This window comes from Pseudophryne corroboree, chromosome 9, assembly GCF_028390025.1.
Source record: "Pseudophryne corroboree isolate aPseCor3 chromosome 9, aPseCor3.hap2, whole genome shotgun sequence".
NCBI lineage: Eukaryota > Metazoa > Chordata > Amphibia > Anura > Myobatrachidae > Pseudophryne > Pseudophryne corroboree.
In genome coordinates this window covers 242,905,277-242,927,816 of record NC_086452.1, presented here as the reverse complement: position 1 = coordinate 242,927,816, position 22,540 = coordinate 242,905,277, and the positions used below count along the sequence as shown (strand labels likewise).

The 22,540-nt window shown below is 41.5% G+C and overlaps 1 pseudogene; it reads left to right on the top strand.

The window, feature by feature from the left end:
• The first annotated feature begins 6,761 nt into the window (after positions 1 to 6,761).
• Positions 6,762 to 7,733, top strand: LOC134958797 (homeobox protein OTX1-like; annotated as a pseudogene).
• The last annotated feature ends 14,807 nt before the right edge of the window (positions 7,734 to 22,540 follow it).

Genomic DNA, 22,540 nt, shown 5'->3' with positions numbered 1-22,540 from the left:
CTTCCCATCGGAGATCAACTTTGCGAGAAGCCTTCCAAATGGCGTCTTTGTGAAGAAAGTTCAGGGTTTTGAAAATAACCACGCGTGGTCTATAAGAACCTACACGTGACTGGTCTCTCATTCTATGTACACGCTCAATCACCATGTCAGCACATTCAGCCTCAACATGAAGCATTTTCGGTAAAGTATTCCGGACAAATTGTTCCAGCCCTGGGCCTTTAAATGATTCGGGCAAGCCAATTATGCGTAAGTTGCACCGGCGCGTGCGGTTTTCGATATTGTCCATTTTGTCACGAAGCTGTTTATTGTCCTTCTCCAAATTGTTATTTTTTTGTTTTATTTTTGAAAACTTTTTATTATATTACAGTATGCAGCAAGACATAACTTAAATTTTGGACAAATCATATGGCAAAGAACATACAAAGAAAACTGGTCATACACGTGATAAAGGTGGTGTCACCAAGACCAGAAAGACTGGAAAGGTATACATTTGGTCGACCTGAACAAATCAATGGTACAATTGACAATTCTGTGTACAATTTCTGATAAACTCTAACAATACAGAAATGTCCATAAGTAGTACAAAAAAACTAACAAAGTATCAAATGAACAGTAAATAATAAAATTAATAAGTTAAAATGGAGTGTGTTTGGGGAGGGGGGGATTCGGGGAGACAAAGGTAAGGAGGGTAAAGAGAAAGAAGTTATTTAATCAGCAACAATAGTAATAGTATGAGTTGGAGATGAAAGTGAGTGCAGATATTTATAATGACCTAATACAGTAATTATGGATCCTTAACCTAGAGATAAAAGGGCAGAGGAAACATTGATTGGACAGTTGTGTTCACTTGCATTTTTGCTGGCAGCATGACAAACGTGTGCGCACATTGTGGCAGAAGAATAGCAGCACACACAGACAACTTAGGGGCAGATGTATTAACCTGGAGAAGGCATAAGGAAGTGATAAACCAGTGATATGTGCAAGGTGATAAAGGCACCAGCCAATCAGATCCTAACTGTTAATTTACATCTTGGAGCTGATTGGCTGGTGCCTTTATCACCTTGCCCATATCACTGGTTTATCACTTCCTTATGCCTTCTCCAGGTTAATACATATGCCCCTTAGTATGCTATGCTGTGGCACTGCTTTCATCATGCAATCGTATAGGATCACGGGTGTGAGTGCTTTGCATGCACCCCGTCGGTGGCACTCTCTCATGGCATGAGTGCTGTGGAGAGCTCTAGCCGCAGCAAAGATGCAAGTGGACTACATCTGTACATCAAAGTGATTAATTAAATTCCTAAAAGAAGTCCATAGAGGAACCGGTCTGTAGATTCAAATAGCTTAAAAATATGGGACTGGATGGGTATACCCAGTTTAGCAATATACTGTATTGACTCCAATTTTCATAACATTTTTCATTCACTTTATTAGTGTTCGGAAGAAGAGACATCCTGTTAAAAAAACAGCCAATGGAAAAAAAGTACTGTATTCTCATTTTCAAGTGCTGATTTTTTTTTAAAGAAAACGATGTCTAGAATTCTAATTTAGCAATTCTGCAATGGTGAACAATGTTAAAGCTAGAACCAATAAGAATTTATTTGTGTTGTTTATGTTGCTTTTGGTTCACTTTCGTGAAACTCCAATAAAAAAAATATTTGTTTTCAAACTTAATTAATTTTGTTTTTTGATGAGTTACATTATAATGAAAAAGACTCATGGTAACTGTTTTGGAAAATGACGAGTTCAAATATCTAAATTGGCATCAGCACAGGTGTGAGAAATCCTTAAAAACAAAGTGGTTAAATACTTTTAAACTGATCAGATGTAATAAATTATTCACATGTTTTCCTCTTTATACCATTGTATCTGTGGAAAATATGATGTTATTTTTTATAAACTGTTCTTATATATCTTTCCAAAATTGTTAATTTACATTAAATTGAATCCATGCTTTTTAAAGTGTTATGCAAACACTAAATTATATTTATTTTCATTGAGTAAATTTTTCATAAATAGAAAAAAGAAAATAACCAGATGAGAATAACATTAACAATTTATGCCACTATTCTGTTGGAGTACATGAGTTTGCTCTAGTCTTCTGAAGAAACCAAGATAATCATGGAGAAATGTGTCAAGTAATGACACCTACACCGTAGTTGCACTAATTCAGCTATTTGGCAACTGCATGCTTCATTAAATGTCATCATACAGACACTTAGTAGGGAATTCAATTGTTTTTGGTGTCTAATTTTCTGTGTAAATGGGACTTTTTAGATGCCCAAACAGTTGTCACTATTCAATTGTTGTTGTTTGGGCGCACATGTGTGTTGCACCCAAACAAACAGGGTTTAGCTGCATAGAACAACTAAGCCGATCTAAAGTTCTGCTTTGGGTGTCCAAGCTACTGTTTGAACACCCAAAGCAGAACTTTGGGTGTACATTTTTTCTCGCATAAATTTCTCGTACCACTTTTCTAGAGTTTGACCTCTTGCATCAATTTGACTGTTACCTGTGTTTTTACTTAAGGGCAATTATTAACAATTGCATAGTGGTTTTTAGCTGGTTTATTTCACTACTCTTATGTGACTAAGAATTTATATTATTGAAAAGATTACCGCTCAGGGAGCCGCGGGCAAAATTCTGTTTCTGGACTAAAAAATTCACGATAACAACATATCCAGACGTTACTCAGTACAGAATATTGCTGTTATCTACATTTACGTATTTATCTATTAATCCTATATTTTGCCATATCTATATGACCCTCGCCCTCACTTCATATATATATATATATATATATATATATATATATAATGAGGACCAGTTGTGGTTAAGGAGTGTATCGATTTTTTTACGTTACTGGAGAGTTATAGCATATTATATGTCATTTTTCTATTATCATGTATACATTTTTTTTATTTTCACCATTTTCAGGGGAACAGACCTGCTGTTTCACCTCTAATTTCTAATAGATATAATTAAAAGTTAAGTTTTAATTCTTTCATCAGAACATTTAATAAAAGAGTGTGCCACACACTAAGTCTTTACAGGTGTATTTACCCACTAGTGGTTTTCACCAATCCCCTTTACGTAGATAAAGTAGTCCCATTTTAAATAGAGAATCAAACTACCCAAAAGTTGTTCAGTTTAATTCTGCAAGACTTGTCTGAGGTGCCTTAGGTTTTGACATTACTTTTTATTAGAGATGTGCACCGGAAATTTTTCAGGTTTTGTGTTTTGGTTTTGGATTCGGTTCTGCGGCCGTGTTTTGGATTCGGACGCGTTTGGCAAATCCTCCTTGAATTTTTTTTGGCGGATTCGGGTGTGTTTTGGATTTGTTTTTGTTTTTTACAAAAACCCCTCAAAAACAGCTTAAATCATAGAATTTGGGGGTAATTTTGATCCTATAGTATTATTAACCTCAATAACGACAATTTCCCTCATTTCCAGTCTATTCTGAACACCTCACACCTCACAATACTATTTTTAGTCCTAAAATTTGCACTGAGGTCGCTGGATGACTAAGCAAAGCGACCCAAGTGGGCGGCACAAACACCTGTCCCATCTAGGAGTGGCACTGCAGTGTCAGACAGGATGGCACTTAAAAAGATTGGCCCCAAACAGCACATGATGCAAAAAAAAGAGAAAAAGAGGTGCACTGTGGTCGCTGGACGGCTAAGCTAAGCGACACAAACACCTCAATATCACAGGAATTATTCGTTCTAATTAATAGTATTATTGGTCCGATTCACTGGAAGAATATGACAAAATCACTGGAATTATTCGTTCTAATCAATGGTATAATTGGTCCAAATCACTGGAAGAAAATGGCAAAATCACTGGAATTATTCGTTCTAATCAATGGTATTATTGGTCCAAATCACTGGAATAAAATGACAAAATCACTGGAATTATTTGTTCTAATCAATGGTATTATTGGTCCAAATCACTGGAAGAAAATGACAAAATCACAGGAATTATTCATTCTAATCAATGGTATTATTGGTCCAAATCACTGGAAGAAAATGACAAAATCACTGGAATTATTCATTCTGATCAATGGTATTATTGGTCCAAATCACTGGAAGAAAATGACAAAATCACTGGAATTATTCATTCTAATCAATGGTATTATTGGTCTAAATCACTGGAAGAAAATGAAATGGATGGATACTTGCAGTGACACAGAGCTGCAAGATACAGCAATGGCTTACTGTACACAACTATATACTGTTGGGTCACCAAAATGCTGCACTGTAATACTATATATACTGCTCACAAAAATGCTGCACAGATATGGAATGGATACTTGCAGTGACACAGAGCTGCAAGATACAGCAATGGCCTACTGTACACAACTATATACTGTTGGGTCACCAAAATGCTGCACTGTAATACTATATACTGCTCACAAAAATGCTGCACAGACATGGAATGGATACTTGCAGTGACACAGAGCTGCAAGATACAGCAATGGCCTACTGTACACAACTATATACTATTATGTCACCAAAATCCTGCACTGTAATACTATATACTGCTCACAAAAATGCAGCACAGATATGGAATGGATACTTGCAGTGACACAGATCTGCAAGATACAGCAATGGCCTACTGTACTGTACTACTATAAGTATAATTAATTATATACTGGTGGTCCCCAGTCCCCACAATAAAGCACACTGAGCACAGATATTTGCAGCACACTGAGCACAGATATGGAGCATTTTCAGGCAGAGAACGTAGATATTTTAAGCACACTGAGCACAGATATTTGCAGCACACTGAGCACAGATTACGGAGCTTTTCAGGGAGAGAACGCAGCCACGTCCTCTCCGTTCAATCTCCAATGCACGAGTGAAAATGTCGGCGACGCACGGCTCTTTATATAGAATACGAATCTCGCAAGAATCCGGCAACTGGATGATGACGTCCGGCCTCATTCGGGTTAACCGAGCAAGGCGGGAAGATCCGAGGCTGCCTCGGAACCGTGTAAAATGGGTGAAGTTTGAGGGGGTTCAGATCTCGAGGAACCGAACCCGCTCATCTCTACTTTTTATCATAATATTTTGCTAAATAAGACCTTTTTGAGGAAAGCAGTATTGTTTAACTGCTCTGCAAGAAAAAGCAATATGAACCGTTATTAATATATATTAGAACACCATACTATACATGTGAATGAATAGTCGTTTATAGATAATTTTAGATAAACATTTTATAGTTCTACCTACATCAATCGTTTTGGAGTCCAAATTAAATTGTTCAAACTGCTTCACATATCTGCTTCAATCCACATATACAGTATATACAATATTTGCATGTTTGTTTGCAGAATTTACTCATCAGTATAATCAGTCCTACCCCAATGACATCAAATAGAATAAATAGACTGTAATTGCCCCAGCTCAACAATTACAAACACAGCATGATATGGTAGTAATAGCAGAAGACAACTGAAATTCACATAGCAAAGATCTCACACCTCTATGAAATAGCACATTCTTCCACAAAACTGAAAATGCACATTTTCCTTAAATCTAAATTCATTTCCTTTTCTTGGTAATTTCAAAAATAAAAATTTTTCCATTAGCACAAATATGAAAGAATATAAATATGAAACAATTTTTTGTAGTTGGTTAATCAGCCCTGACTGGTTAAGATAACAAAAGATTGTCCACACTACCATCACAATACTTTGCATTTTGCATTATAATGAAATAAAAATAGTATATCATACAAAAATATGAAAATAAGTACATTGTTTTCAAGCATATACTGTATATTGAGAACACAAATAACAAATGGGTCATCTGACTAATATGTTATTAATATAAATAACAAAATCACCATGTTTTACATAAATTACATTTATATAAATAAATATGTAAAATAATAACAATAGAATAAATATTTTATTTCTTTTTACATAAATGTAATAAATAATTTTAGGGTATTTTAGTAAGAAAAAAATGTTTTACTAAGATTCTTACTGTATATTAAACTAACACATACTGTATTCCTGTATATTCTGGATTCAATCCTAAAAGCATCTTAAGAATGTTTTAGCAGTTATATTTCCTAATGAGTATTTAAATATACTTTGCCAGATCCTAAAGTAACTGTTCCCTTCTCCTGGGTCAGCAAGGAGTCCCATACCTGTACCCTGACTCTGTGCCTGGGATCTGCTGCAAACCCTTCCAGAATGAGGATCCATAATTCCTATCAGAGACTCGGCCGAACTTCCCTTCTCCCTCCTTCCTTTCCTCCTCTCCCTTTCATATATACATATTCTTATGATAGAACTAGTTGATTTCTCTGCTCGCCCTATGGGGTAAATTTACTAAGATGGGAGTTTTATTTAAGATGGGATGTTGCTCATAGCAACAAATCAAATTCCAGGTATTATCTTCTAGAAGGTGCTAGATAAATGAGAAGTAGAATCTGATTGGTTGCTATAGGCAACATCCCATCTTAAATAGAACTCCCATTTTAGTAAATTTACCCCTATGTGGAGGATTAGCAATCTCTCACTTTAACTGATCTTTAGATTAGCTGTTTGTTTTTAGTCTGCTTCTCCTCCTCCCCCTCCTACCTTCCTGGGATTATACAACAGGGAAGGCCCTCATGCCAAAAAGTCATTTCTATACAGAACTCACCGTAGTTTTTGGTTTGCGAGACCTGACTTGATGGAAGTTAGGAAAGTAAAAATCGAAGAAGATCATTTTGTCTGTGCAGGAAGGAAATAAGTGACATTTGTGGATAATATCGGGGATCTTTGCCTAGCTGTTAGCATGATGTCAGACCTCAAACAGCCCTCCTATGGCATGAATGATTTGGGTCTTACGGATCCCGCAATAAATTTGCTGCATCCCTCTGTGGGTTACCCAGCCACCCCATGGAAGCAGCGCCGTGAGTGCACCACCTTCCCTAGTCTCAGCTGGACATTCTGGATGCGCAGTTTGCCAAGACCCACTACCCGGACATCTTCATGCGGGAGGAGGTGGCTCTGAAGATCAATCTGCCCGAATCCCGCATTCAGGTCTGGTTTAAGAACCGTCAAGAAAAGTGCCAGAAGCAGCAACAGCAGCAGCAGCAGAGCAGTGGCAGCACCCTGGGCCCTGGCAGTGCCTCCTGCATGCAGTGCTCTGGGTCCTTATCTGCAGCCACCTCCTACCCCATGTCCTACGGCCAAGACACTGCCTACAGCCAGGGCTACCCGGCCCCTTCCTCCTCTTACTTCGGGGGTGTGGACTGTGGATCGTTCCTGGCCCCCATGCACTCCCACCACCACCAGCTCAGTCCCATGTCCCCCTCCTCCATGTCTGGCCACCACCACCATCACCTTAACCAGAGCTCCAGCCACATCGCCATCACCACCAAGGCTATGCCGGCACAGCACTACCCTTCAACTCCTCCAACTGCCTGGACTACAAGGACCAGGCCATTGCTGCCTCCTCCTGGAAGCTCAACTTCAACTCCTCCGACTGTCTGGACTACAAGGATCAGGCTTCCTGGAGGTTCCAGGTGCTGTGAGCCCTGGTGTAGTGGGAGGGATGGGGTGGATCTCCCCTGTGGCTCTGCCCAGCTCCCAGTGACTTGTGCCTAGATCTCACACACTGCTCTGCTCAGCCATGGCCTCTATTTATTGCTCGCCTGAGCCTGGGATTTGGACTATACCCTCAGACCCTTCCATTGATATGCTCTACAAATGGTGTTCCAACCCAAAGCTCCTTCCTAAGTGTGTATACATGGGGGGAGCCCCCTCCCCATCTATTGTCGATCTGTGCAGACTCAGATGTGTTTATTTGTCCCCGCTCCACCCCCAAACTATATTGTATAGGAATTGTAGCCTCTTTCTGCATGAAGCAGCTGGAATATGTACATATTCGGTCCATTTTTAGGACCCATTTTAATTTTTAGTTAATTATAATTGTTTTGAGTTTATTATTTCCTAACACAAACACCCCACCACCACCCACCCCCACGCTTCTTCAGATAAACCAAAATATTGACTTTATATTTGGGGGTTTATGGATACAGTCACTGTCATATGCCACAGATATCTATTACAGGAGGATCTACACTAGAGATTCCCCAAATAATAATAAAATAGAAATTATAATGGGAATAAAAATGTGTTTCTAACTTTTCACACTTGTGTATGGCCCCACTTTCTTCACAAATTTTGCAACTCTAAATAAAATGCCTGTAGACTATTTTAGCTTTCACCTAGACAGGCTGGGTCAGTAATCTTCCACTAGAAACTATTGAGGTCACTGAGGCATGAGGCAGCCTGTGCTTTACTGATGTCATTGGTTCCTAGTGTATTGATGGGCTACATTCTTGCGATTATTGCCTTGGTTGGCCCATAGTGTATCGGTGAAAGCAGCATTGTAACAGATGATCAGCCTGTTCTGTGTGTATCGTGCACTGTATGTAGTGTCGCCCCCTTCATGTACTGTCAAAATATGATCTGAGAGAGATCCCTTCCTCGTCTCTACCCAGCACTTGAATTTGTGTCACTTACTATTTGGATCCATTTGTCCTTGTGTAGGTGGAATACAAAAAGAAATGTTTGTAAATTTGATAACATGGTATTTCACTATCACTCCCAGTGTAAGGGAGCCACATACCCCTCTTCCCATAATAAGCATCAAACTAATGGAGAAAAAAAAATATATATATATATATACTTTGCCAAAAGAGTGTAATTTCAAATTATTTTTACTAAAAGATTGTTTCATTTAATTCTTTAGCACGTGCTGTAAACACCCGGATATTAGCATACACGAGGAAGAACAACTCTTGCAGCAAATCAAAATGGCTGCAGGTTTTGGGACATCCTTGTGATTGGGGATTTTAATTTTCCGGATATAAACTGGAGTAACGATTCATGTGTTAAAGCAAGGGGCAACAGGTTCTTAAATATGTTTAGGGATCACTACTTGTCTCAATTAGTCAAGGACCCAACTAGGGGTAAAACTACCCTGGATCTAGTAATTGCTAATAATGTGGACTTTATATCAAACACTAAAGTTGGGGAGACTTTGGGTTACAGTGATCACTATATGATCACATTTGACATCAGTTTTAGGAAACATAGCTACAGGGGTTCTACCAAAACTTTTAACTTTAGGAAGGCTAATTTCAGTATGCTGAGACGTGCACTTAATGACATTGAGTGGGAGGTTCTGTTTAATTACAAGAACACTTCGGAAATGTGGGATGTTTTAAAAGGGTTGCTGGATAGTAATATTCATACATTTATTCCCATGGGCAGTAAACGCAGGAGTATTAAACTCAAACCGATGTGGCTTAACAAGAAGGTTAAGGCAGAAATGGATTTAAAAAAGCCGGCTTTCAAAGCATTTAAATCTAATGGAAAGGAGGAGTCTTTCAAGTATTACAAGGAATGTAATAGAAATTGCAAAATAGCAATAAGAGCAGCTAAAATGGAAAATGAAAAGCAAATCGCTATAGAGAGTAAAACCAATCCTAAATTTTTTTTTAAATACATAAATGGTAAAAGGTTAAAAAAGGAGAATATAGGTCCATTAAAAGATGAATTTGGAGAAATGATAAATGATGACGAAATAAAAGCGGAAATACTGAACAAATTTTTTTCATCAGTATTCACCAGAGAAGAACTGATGGTGGGAGTAGAGCATAACAATTGTGACAGTATTGATTCATGGTTAGATACTTGTTTAAGGGAAGAAGTAGTCCGGGAGAGACTAAGCAAAATTAAGATTACTAAATCACCTGGTCCTGATGGACTTCACCCGTGGGTTCTTATGGAGTTTAGTTCGCAACTAGCATGACCCCTATACTTGATTTTCAATAGTTTAATTAGATCAGGCATGGTACTGAAGTATTGGCGTATAGCTGAGGTAGTGCCATTATTTAAAAAGGGATCCAAAAATTTTCTGGGTAACTACAGACCAGTTAGTTTGACATCTATAGTGGGGAAAATATTGGAAGGAATTCTAAGGGACAGCATTCAGGAGTATCTACAGACCACCAGGATTATTAGCAAGAACCAGCATGGGTTTGTGAGGGACAGGTCATGTCAAACTAACTTAATTAGCTTCCACGAGAAAGTGAGCATTAATCTTGATCAGGGAAAAGCAGTGGATGTGGTCTACCTAGATTTTGCAAAAGCCTTCGATACAGTGCCTCACAGGAGACTGATCATCAAATTAAAGGAGCTTGGCCAAGGAAAAACTATTTGCACATGGATAAGTAAGTGGTTGGATAGCAGGGTACAGCGAGTAGTGGTCAATGGGAAGTGCTCAACCTGGTCCCCAGTAGTCAGTGGAATACCACAAGGGTCTGTACACGGGCCACTACTGTTAAACAAATGTATCAATTACCTAGAAATAGGCCTGGAAAGCACAGTGTCAATCTTTGCAGATGATACTAAACTGTGTGAGGTAATTAACTCGGAATTGGATGTGGAGTCCTTGCATAATGATCTATCTAAACTTGAATTCTGGGCATTTCGAGACTAAAAACAAACTCGCAGCCTACATATTAAATGGGGAACGTCTAGGGGAAACATAATTGGAAAAAGATTTGGGGGTACTCATTGATAATAGTGTTAACAACCATGCACAATGTCAAAGCGCAGTAAAGAAGGCAAGTAAGGTGCTAGCGTGCATAAAACGGGGAATTGAGACAAGGGACTCGGATGTAATCCTGCCACTGTATAAAGCATTGGTACGTCCGCACCTGGAATATTGTGTTCAGTTTTGGGCACCACTGTATAAAAAAAGATATCGGTGAACTCGAAAGGGTTCAAAGGCAAGCTACTAAATTGATTAAAGGCCTAGAGGGACTGGATTACGAAGAAAGGCTTACTAGGTTGAATATGTATACACTAGAAAAGAGGCACCTAAGAGGAGAAATTATTAATATCTTCAAATATGTAAAGGGACATCACAAAGAGTTATCAAAGGAATTATTTATTAAAAGAACACAGTTTAGGACACGTGGGCACTCGCCGCAGCTGGAGGAGAGAAAGTTCTGAACGCAACGGAAAAAAGGGTTCTTCACTGTTAGGGCAATAAGGATTTGAAATTCCCTGCCAGGGAAGGTGGTAATGGTGGACTCTGTAAATGGATTTAAAAAAGGAATAGATAAATTTCTGAATGAAAATGATATCCAAGGTTATAATATTTAAAATATCTACAAGGTTAATCCAGGGGTAATATGAGTTATAGTAGTTAACTAGTCATAAAACATTATTCAGCAGGTATGTTGAATCATCACAACTTAATACGGGTTTAACACGATGGGCAATTTGCCTCTATTCAACCTCAATTACTATGTATTTACTAGTGATGTGCACCGGAAATTTTTCGGGTTTTGTGTTTTGGTTTTTGGTTCGATTCTGCGGCCGTGTTTTGGATTCGGATGCGTTTTGGCAAAACCTCACCGAATTTTTTTTTCGGATTCGGGTGTGTTTTGGATTCGGGTGTTTTTTTCAAAAAACCCTAAAAAACAGCTTAAATCATAGAATTTGGGGGTCATTTTGATCCCATAGTATTATTAACCTCAATAACCATAATTTCCACTCATTTTCAGTCTATTCTGAACACCTCACACCTCACAATATTATTTTTAGTCCTAAAATTTGCACCGAGGTCGCTGGATGGCTAAGCTAAGCGACACAAGTGGCCGACACAAACACCTGGCCCATCTAGGAGTGGCACTTCAGTGTCAGGCAGGATGGCACTTCCAAAAAATTGTCCCCAAACAGCACATGATGCAAAGAAAAAAAGAGGCACACCAAGGTCGCTGTGTGACTAAGCTAAGCGACCCTAGTGGCCGACACAAACACCTGGCCCATCTAGGAGTGGCACTGCAGTGTCACGCAGGATGGCCCTTCAAAAAAATACTCCCCAAACAGCACATGACGCAAAGAAAAAAAGAGGCGCAATGAGGTCGCTGTGTGACTAAGCTAAGCGACCCTAGTGGCCGACACAAACACCTGGCCCATCTAGGAGTGGCACTGCAGTGTCACGCAGGATGGCCCTTCAAAAAAATACTCCCCAAACAGCACATGACGCAAAGAAAAAAAGAGGCGCAATGAGGTAGCTGTGTGACTAAGCTAAGCGACCCTAGTGGCCGACACAAATACCTGGCCCATCTAGGAGTGGCACTGCAGTGTCACGCAGGATGGTCCTTCAAAAAATACTCCCCAAACAGCACATGATGCAAAGAAAAAAAGAGGCACAATGAGGTAGCTGTGTGACTAAGCTAAGCGACCCTAGTGGCCGACACAAACACCTGGCCCATCTAGGAGTGGCACTGCAGTGTCACGCAGGATGGCCCTTCAAAAAAATACTCCCCAAACAGCACATGACGCAAAGAAAAAAAGAGGCGCAATGAGGTAGCTGTGTGACTAAGCTCAGCGACCCTAGTGGCCAACACAAACACCTGGCCCATCTAGGAGTGTCACTGCAGTGTCACGCAGGATGGCCCTTCAAAAAAATACTCCCCAAACAGCACATGACGCAAAGAAAAAAAGAGGCGCAATGAGGTAGCTGTGTGACTAAGCTCAGCGACCCTAGTGGCCGACACAAACACCTGGCCCATCTAGGAGTGGCACTGCAGTGTCACGCAGGATGGCCCTTCAAAAAAATACTCCCCAAACAGCACATGACGCAAAGAAAAAAAGAGGCGCAATGAGGTAGCTGTGTGACTAAGCTCAGCGACCCTAGTGGCCGACACAAACACCTGGCCCATCTAGGAGTGGCACTGCAGTGTCAGGCAGGATGGCCCTTCAAAAAAATACTCCCCAAACAGCACATGACACAAAGAAAAAAAGAGGCGCAATGAGGTAGCTGTGTGACTAAGGTCAGCGACCCAAGTGGCCGACACAAACACCTGGCCCATCTAGGAGTGTCACTGCAGTGTCACGCAGGATGGCCCTTCAAAAAAATACTCCCAAACAGCACATGACGCAAAGAAAAAAAGAGGCGCAATGAGGTAGCTGTGTGACTAAGCTCAGCGACCCAAGTGGCCGACACAAACACCTGGCCCATCTAGGAGTGGCACTGCAGTGTCACGCAGGATGGCCCTTCAAAAAAATACTCCCCAAACAGCACATGATGCAAAGAAAAATGAAAGAAAAAAGAGGTGCAAGATGGAATTATCCTTGGGCCTTCCCACCCACCCTTATGTTGTATAAACAGGACATGCACACTTTAACGAACCCATCATTTCAGCGACAGGGTCTGCCACACGACTGTGACTGAAATGACTGGTTGGTTTGGGCCCCCACCAAAAAAGAAGCAATCAATCTCTCCTTGCACAAACTGGCTCTACAGAGGCAAGATGTCCACCTCATCATCATCGTCCGATTCATCACCCCTTTCACTGTGTACATCCCCCTCCTCACAGATTATTAATTCATCCCCACTGCTGAAATCCACCATCTCAGGTCCCCGTGCACTTTCTGGAGGAAATTGCTGCTGGTGAATGTCTCCACAGAGGAATTGACTATAATTCATTTTAATGAACATCATCTTCTCCACATTTTCTGGAAGTAACCTCGTACGCCGATTGCTGACAAGGTGAGCGGCGGCACTAAACACTCTTTCGGAGTACACACTGGAGGGAGGGCAACTTAGGTAGAATAAAGCCAGTTTCTGCAAGGGCCTCCAAATTGCCTCTTTTTCCTGCCAGTATACGTACGGACTGTCTGACGTGCCTACTTGGATGCGGTCACTCATATAATCCTCCACCATTCTTTCAATGGTGACAGAATCATATGCAGTGACAGTAGACGACATGTCAGTAACCGCTGGCAGTTCCTTCAGTCCGGACCAGATGTCAGCACTCGCTCCAGACTGCCCTGCATCACCGCCAGCGGGTGGGCTCGGAATTCTTAGCCTTTTCCTCGCACCCCCAGTTGCGGGAGAATGTGAAGGAGGAGCTGTTGACGGGTCACGTTCCGCTTGACTTGACAATTTTCTCAACAGCAGGTCTTTGAACCCCTGCAGACTTGTGTCTGCCGAAAAGAGAGATACAACGTAGGTTTTAAATCTAGGATCGAGCACGGTGGCCAAAATGTAGTGCTCTGATTTCAACAGATTGACCACCCGTGAATCCTGGTTAAGCGAATGAAGGGCTCCATCCACAAGTCCCACATGCCTAGCGTAATCGCTCTGTTTTAGCTCCTCCTTCAATGTCTCCAGCTTCTTCTGCAAAAGCCTGATGAGGGGAATTACCTGACTCAGGCTGGCAGTGTCTGAACTGACTTCACGTGTGGCAAGTTCAAAAGGTTGCAGAACCTTGCACAACGTTGAAATCATTCTTCACTGCGCTTGAGACAGGTGCATTCCACCTCCTTTGCCTGTATCGTGGGCAGATGTATAGGCTTGAATGGCCTTTTGCTGCTCCTCCATCCTCTGAAGCATATAGAGGGTTGAATTCCACCTCGTTACCACTTCTTGCTTCAGATGATGGCAGGGCAGGTTCATGTGTTTTTGGTGGTGCTCCAGTCTTCTGTACGCGGTGCCTGTACGCCGAAAGTGGCCCGCAATTCTTCTGGCCACCGACAGCATCTCTTGCATGCCCCTGTCGTTTTTTAAACAATTCTGCACTTCCAAATTCAAGGTATGTGCAAAACATGGGACGTGCTGGAATTTGCCCAGATGTAATGCACGCACAATATTGCTGGCGTTGTCCGATGCCACAAATCCCCAGCTGTGTGCGTATTATGGAAAGCGGTGATACAAAGCGTAGCCTGCCTAGGAACGAGTTGGCGTTTGCGAGATGCTGCTACTGGTGCCGCCGCTGATGTTCTTGCAGCGGGAGGCAATACATCTACCCAGTGGGCTGTCACAGTCATGTAGTCCTGAGTCTGCCCTGCTCCACTTGTCCACATGTCCGTGGTTAAGTGGACATTGGGTACAACTGCATTTTTTAGGACACTGGTGACTCTCTTTCTGAGGTCTGTGTACATTTTCGGTATCGCCTGCCTAGAGAAATGGAACCTAGATGGTATTTGGTAGCGGGGACACAGTACCTCAATCAAGTCTATAGTTAGCTCTGAAGTAACGATGGATACCGGAACCATGTTTCTCACCGCCCAGGCTGCCAAAGCCTCAGTTATCTGCTTTGCAGCAGGATGACTGCTGTGATATTTCATCTTCCTCGCAAAGGACTGTTTGACAGTCAATTGCTTACTGGAAGTAGTACAAGTGGTCTTCCGACTTCCCCTCTGGGATGACCATCGACTCCCAGCAGCAACAACAGCAGCGCCAGCAGCAGTAGGCGTTACACTCAAGGATGCATCGGAGGAATCCCAGGCAGGAGAGGACTCGTCAGACTTGCCAGTGACATGGCCTGCAGGACTATTGGCTTTCCTGGGTAAGGAGGAAATTGACACTGAGGGAGTTGGTGGTGTGGTTTGCGTGAGCTTGGTTACAAGAGGAAGGGATTTACTGGTCAGTGGACTGCTTCCGCTGTCGCCCAAAGTTTTTGAACTTGTCACTGACTTATGATGAATGCGCTGCAGGTGACGTATAAGGGAGGATGTTCCGAGGTGGTTAACGTCCTTACCCCTACTTATTACAGCTTGACAAAGGCAACACACGGCTTGACACCTGTTGTCCGCATTTGTGTTGAAATAATTCCACACCGAAGAGCTGATTTTTTTTGTATTTTGACCAGGCATATCAATGGCCATATTCCTCCCACGAACAACAGGTGTCTCCCCGGGTGCCTGACTTAAACAAACCACCTCACCATCAGAATCCTCCTTGTCAATTTCCTCCCCAGCGCCAGCAACACCCATATCCTCATCCTGGTGTACTTCAACACTGACATCTTCAATTTGACTATCAGGAACTGGACTGTGGGTGCTCCTTCCAGCACTTGCAGGGGGCGTGCAAATGGTGGAAGGCGCAAGCTCTTCCCGTCCAGTGTTGGGAAGGTCAGGCATCGCAACCGACACAATTGGACTCTCCTTGGGGATTTGTGATTTCGGAGAATGCACAGTTCTTGCTGTGCTTTTGCCAGCTTAAGTCTTTTCTTTATTCTAGCGAGAGGCTGAGTGCTTCCTTCCTCATGTGAAGCTGAACCACTAGCCATGAACATAGGCCAGGGCCTCAGCCGTTCCTTGCCACACCGTGTCGTAAATGGCATATTGGCAAGTTTACGCTTCTCCTCAGACGCTTTTAATTTTGATTTTTGGGTCATTTTTTTACTGATCTTTTGTGTTTTAGATTTTACATGCTCTGTACTATGACATTGGGCATCGGCCTTGGCAGACGACGTTGATGGCATTTCATCGTCTCGGCCATGACTAGTGGCAGCAGCTTCAGCACGAGGTGGAAGTGGATCTTGATCTTTCCCTACTTTTTTAACCTCCACATTTTTGTTCTCCATATTTTAATGCGCACAACTAAAAGCCACCACAGGTATACAATGTAGATGGATGGATAGTAAACTATTATATTACTTATGGACGACGAGTGCACTGACGACACAGAGGTAGGTACAGCCGTGGCCTACCGTACTGCTATATATATATATATATATATATACTGTATAATAATAACAGACCTGGTGGACACTGTCAGCAGACTGCTAAACTAATATCAAGGAAAAAAAAGCCACCACAGGTATACAATGTAGATGGATGGATAGTATAGTATTATATTACTTATGGAGGACGAGTGCACTGACGACACAGAGGTAGGTACAGCCGTGGCCTACCGTACTGCTATATATAATATACTGTATAATAATAACGGACCTGGTGGACACTGTCAGCAGACTGCTAAACTAGTATGAAGAAAAAAAAAGCCACCATAGGTATACAATGTAGATGGATGGATAGTATAGTATTATATTACTTATGGAGGACGAGTGCACTGACAACACAGAGGTAGGTACAGCCGTGGCCTACCGTACTGCTATATATATATATAATATACTGTATAATAATAACGGACCTGGTGGACACTGTCAGCAGACTGCTAAACTAGTATGAAGAAAAAAAAAAGCCACCACAGGTATACAATGTAGATGGATGGATATTAGTATTATATTACTTATGGAGGACGAGTGCACTGATGACACAGAGGTAGGTACAGCCGTGGCCTACCGTACTGCTGTATATATATATATATAATATACTGTATAATAATAACGGACCTGGTGGACACTGTCAGCAGACTGCTAAACTAGTATGAAGAAAAAAAAGCCACCACAGGTATACAATGTAGATGGATGGATAGTATAGTATTATATTACTTATGGAGGACGAGTGCACTGACGACACAGAGGTAGGTACAGCCGTTGCCTACCGTACTGCTATATATAATATACTGTATAATAATAACGGACCTGGTGGACACTGTCAGCAGACTGCTAAACTAGTATGAAGAAAAAAAAAGCCACCACAGGTATACAATGTAGATGGATGGATATTATAATATTATATTACTTATGGAGGACGAGTGCACTGACGACACAGAGGTAGGTACAGCCGTGGCCTACCGTACTGCTATATATATATATATATATATATATATATAATATACTGTATAATAATAACGGACCTGGTGGACACTGTCAGCAGACTGCTTAACTAGTATGAAGAAAAAAAAAGCCACCACAGGTATACAATGTAGATGGATGGATAGTATAGTATTATATTACTTATGGAGGACAAGTGCACTGACGACACAGAGGTAGGTACAGCCGTGGCCTACCGTACTGCTATATATATATATATATATAATATACTGTATAATAATAACGGACCTGGTGGACACTGTCAGCAGACTGCTAAACTAGTATGAAGAAAAAAAAAGCCACCACAGGTATACAATGTAGATGGATGGATAGTATAGTATTATATTACTTATGGACGACGAGTGCACTGACGACACAGAGGTAGGTACAGCCGTGGCCTACCGTACTGCTATATATATATATATAATATACTGTATAATAATAACGGACCTGGTGGACACTGTCAGCAGACTGCTAAACTAGTATGAAGAAAAAAAAAGCCACCACAGGTATACAATGTAGATGGATGGATAGTATAGTATTATATTACTTATGGACGATGAGTGCACTGACGACACAGAGGTAGGTACAGCCGTGGCCTACCGTACTGCTATATATATATATAATATACTGTATAATAATAACGGACCTGGTGGACACTGTCAGCAGACTGCTAAACTAGTATGAAGAAAAAAAAAGCCACCACAGGAGTGTTTTTCAGGCAGACAAACGTATACTGGACTGGTGGTCACTGTCAGCAAAACTGTGCACTGTACTCCTGCTATAACTGCTCCCCAGTCCCCACAATTAGGCAGTGTGAGCAGTGCACTCAGCACAGATATATCATGCAGCAGTGCAGCACAGATATGGTGGAGCGTTTTTTCCAGGCAGAGAAACAATGGATTAAACTCACTGGTGGTATTATAATCAAAACCCTGCACTGTACTCCCTAACAGCTACTCCCCATCCCCAATCCTCCCCACAGTTATAACTAAGTCACTCTTTTCTACTATAACGGAGAGGACGCCAGCCACGTCCTCTCCCTATCAATCTCAATGCACGTGTGAAAATGGCGGCGACGCGCGGCTGCTTATATAGAATCTGAGTCTCGCGAGAATCCGACAGCGGGATGATGACGTTCGGGCGCGCTCGGTTTACCCGAGCCACACAGGAAAATGCGAGCACGGCTCGGACCCGTGTAAAAAGGCTGAAGTTCGGGGGGGTTCGGTTTCCGAGAAACCGAACCCGCTCATCACTAGTATTTACAACATGAACAATTTTTGTGACTATTTTTTCATTTTATTTATTTCTAGATTTATTTCTACTGCAATCATTGGTTTTTTTTCTGCCTAAAGCAACTTCATATTCTAAGTTAAACCTACTGTACTGTAGATATTCTAAGAATTTGTTTATTTTTTATTTTTGGACAGCTTAACCAAATGTTCCTAAGAGTTCTCATTTGACCAGAGTCTCTCAAACAGAGTCTGGATATGGAAGTATAGCCTAGAGAGGGATTACTAGCAGAAATAATACATTGTACAAGTGTTTTCTTTAATGTGAATAGATATCAATGATTTAGCTATACTGCATTTAATCTTAGCTTAATCTTTAGAGCATTCACTGTACAGTGCAATTCAGTTCTCACAATGTGCCGTGATTTCTGGCTGTGCACATTACTGCTTATTATGGTTCGCAATCTTTTCCTGGACATGTCTATTTGGTATAAGAAAAAATAAAGAACTGTTGGGTGCTTTGAGAATGCCATTCTGGAACTGGGTGCTCAAAAATGTCACATTTTACAAAAAAAAAAAAATAATAATAATGATACAAATTGTAATCTTTCAGATCTATTTCATTCAAAGCTGACTATTACAATTATAGTATGGTTTTATAAATATATGTTATATAATTCCCTTATTAATATCTCAATACTTAATTATGGTTGATGTTTTGTAAGAATCATGGACATTGTAGTAACCCAGAGACATATGTCAGCATGATATTGCACATTCAACAGTCCAGACTAACCAAATCCAGACTAACAAATTCATCCAATTAATTCACCTCAGCGAGTAAGTGTGACTGCATAATGCAAATACAGAATAGTTGTAGTTTCAGACCACTGCATACAAAAATCTGTGTCCAGGCATCAATCGAGCCATAAGGGTGGTTGCCATTGCCTGCATTCCATGCCATTACATTAGGCACCTTGTCTCCCTGATGATTAATTGAATTGACTCCTGCAGTAACTATCTGTTATTAAATACATTACGTGTTTATGTTGTTATTTTTTCAGTATGTGTCAATACTGTAGCAGTATCCACACTAACTCAAAAGAAGTAGTAGTATGCTCATAGTTGGAAAGCTTTGTGAGAGACAAATACAGTATGTACTATGTTTTACAACATGAATTATTCAATTTTCTGATTGAGTCCTTAAGGACAAGGATCTTCCTTATCATGGTCTCCTGTGGCTAAATCTCCTGTACCACATAGGATACTTAAACATTGTACACAGCAACTACAGTATAAGACTTCTGGGCTTATGATGAACAAGACAATAAGGTTTTGTGCCTACTATCAAACCCAGACATATAGTCCCTCATTCCTAATAGATCGCTTGCTATGGATTTTCGCAGCACAGCGATTATGGCTGAACAGGGTTAATCTGCGCATGTGTATGCACCGCAATGCGCATGTGCGGCGTACGGGTACAATGAGCATCTTGGTTTTGCACAGGTTCTAGTGATGCTACCAGTCGCACTGGCGAACACAAGGAGAATGACAGGAAGTGGGAGTTTCTGGGTGGCAACTGACCGTTTTCTGGGAGTGTTTGGAAAAACGCAGGCGTGACCGGGCATTTGCTGGGCAGATATCTGACGTCATTACCGTGTCACTTGTCGCAGCAATCATCGCACAGAATAAGTAACTACAGGGCTGGTCTTGTTCTGCACAAAATGTGTTTGCAGCCGCTCTGCTGCACAGGCATTCACACTCTTGCAAAGCGAAAATACACTCCCCCATAGGCGACGACTGTGCGTTTGCATGGCTGCTAAAAGTAGCTAGCGAGCGATCAACTCAGAATGAGGGCCATACTGTATTAGCACAGAAAATTCTCTAATCAAACAAATTGTTAAATAGATACCATCAGAGAATTGGAAACTCAAGCAATCCTCTGCTTCATCAAGGAAGATGCTAAATGGGGTAAAATCTGAAAGAATACACATATCTTATGGATTCAAAGCCCTTAGGATACATACTGTAGAAAAGACTGGGTTGTTGCATATAGTAAGGAAGGTAGAAGAGAGAATAATTTAGTTGTTTGGGGAAACATAGCGGGTGATTCAGAGTCGATAGTAGCTGTGCTAAATTTAGCACAGCTATGATCAGGCACACTGCAGGGGGACACCCAGCACAGGGCTAGTACGCCCCGCATGTCAGGCCCTACCCCATAGCAGAAGTACAAAAGCATCGCACAGTGGCAATGCTTTGTACTGTAGGAGTAGCTCCCTGCCAGCACAGCTCCTGCGTGCTGGCAGGGAGCTACTCGTCGCTGACTGGGTCGCAGCTGCTGCGGGGGATGTCACGCATGTGCCGCGTCTCCCCCCCAATAGTCCAGGCACACCTGCGTTGCCCAGACCACGCCCACTAAACGGTGGCTAAACACCGCCGACCCGCCCCCTCCCACCCAGCGACTGCCTCTGCCTCTGCCTGTCAATCAGGCAGAGGCAATCACAGGGCTAAGACAGCTGTCGGGCTGATCGCTGCTATGCGAACACGAAGAGCACCGATCAGGTCTGAATTAGCCACATATTCCAAATAGCAAATTGGTCATATTTCCCATGTGTTTGCAGTTTTTCAAATTGCCTATTTTAAAAAGCAAAACTACCTGTAAATTTGTGATTTTGAAAGTTTCCATATAAAAAATAATCTTCCTTATTTTTCCAGTGATCTAAACACCCATTTTACAGATTTTCAATGCTGCAGTTAATGAAACTGCTGGAGAACAAGTAGAAAGGCTTCAAACACAACAGTACTGTACGTAAACACTTATAGCTACAGTTGAGATTGCCAAAAACAGAAGATTTACGGTATCTGGTTAGGTTTATAATGTTTACAAACAGTGACAAAAAATTTAATTTCACTTTGCAATTGTTGGTGAGGCAATGGGGGTCATTCCGAGTTGATCGCTAGCTGCCGTTGTTCGCAGTGCAGCGATCAGGCTAAAAATTGGCATTTCTGCGCATGCGTATGGACCGCAATGCGCACGCGCAACGTACGGGTACATAGGCCTTCATGGTTTTGCACAGGTTCTAGCGACGTTTTCATTCGCACTGGTGGCTGCAAGAAGATTGACAGGAAAGGGGCATTTCTGGGTGTCAACTGACTGTTTTAAGGGAGTGCTAAGAAAAACGCAGATGTGCCAGAGATAACACAGGCGTGGCTGGGTGAACGCTGGGTGGGTGTGTGACATCAAAAGCCAACCCACCAACATTAGAATCAATGCACACGAAGAGTAAGTCCAGGGATGGTCTTGTTTTGTACAAAATGTTTTTGCAGGTGCTCTGCTGCACAGGCGTTCGCAAAGCAAAAATACACTCCCCGGTGGGCAGCGACAATGCATTTGCACGGCTGCTAAAAACTGCTAGCGAGCGAACAACTCTTTATGACCACCAATATCTTGATCATAGGGAATGTGCTGGCTGGATTAGTCCAGCAAAATTGTCACTGTTTTTGGTAGAGATTAGGTTCATCAACACAAGCTCTTGGGTCTATATTACAAGACAACTTGTTTATAGAAAGAAGTTAGAAATGAACTCCTCAAGTTAAGAAGTAGTACAATAAAAATGTTAGCAGCACAAACCTAAATTTGTATTAGCGATTTGGAGCCTTTAACATTACATTATAATACAGTTTCTAAGTTTTGGAATGTTTTCCTCAGCCAGAAATCATATTGATATCATCTCAAGATAGCATTGTTTTGTCTGTCAGGAATGTATAGT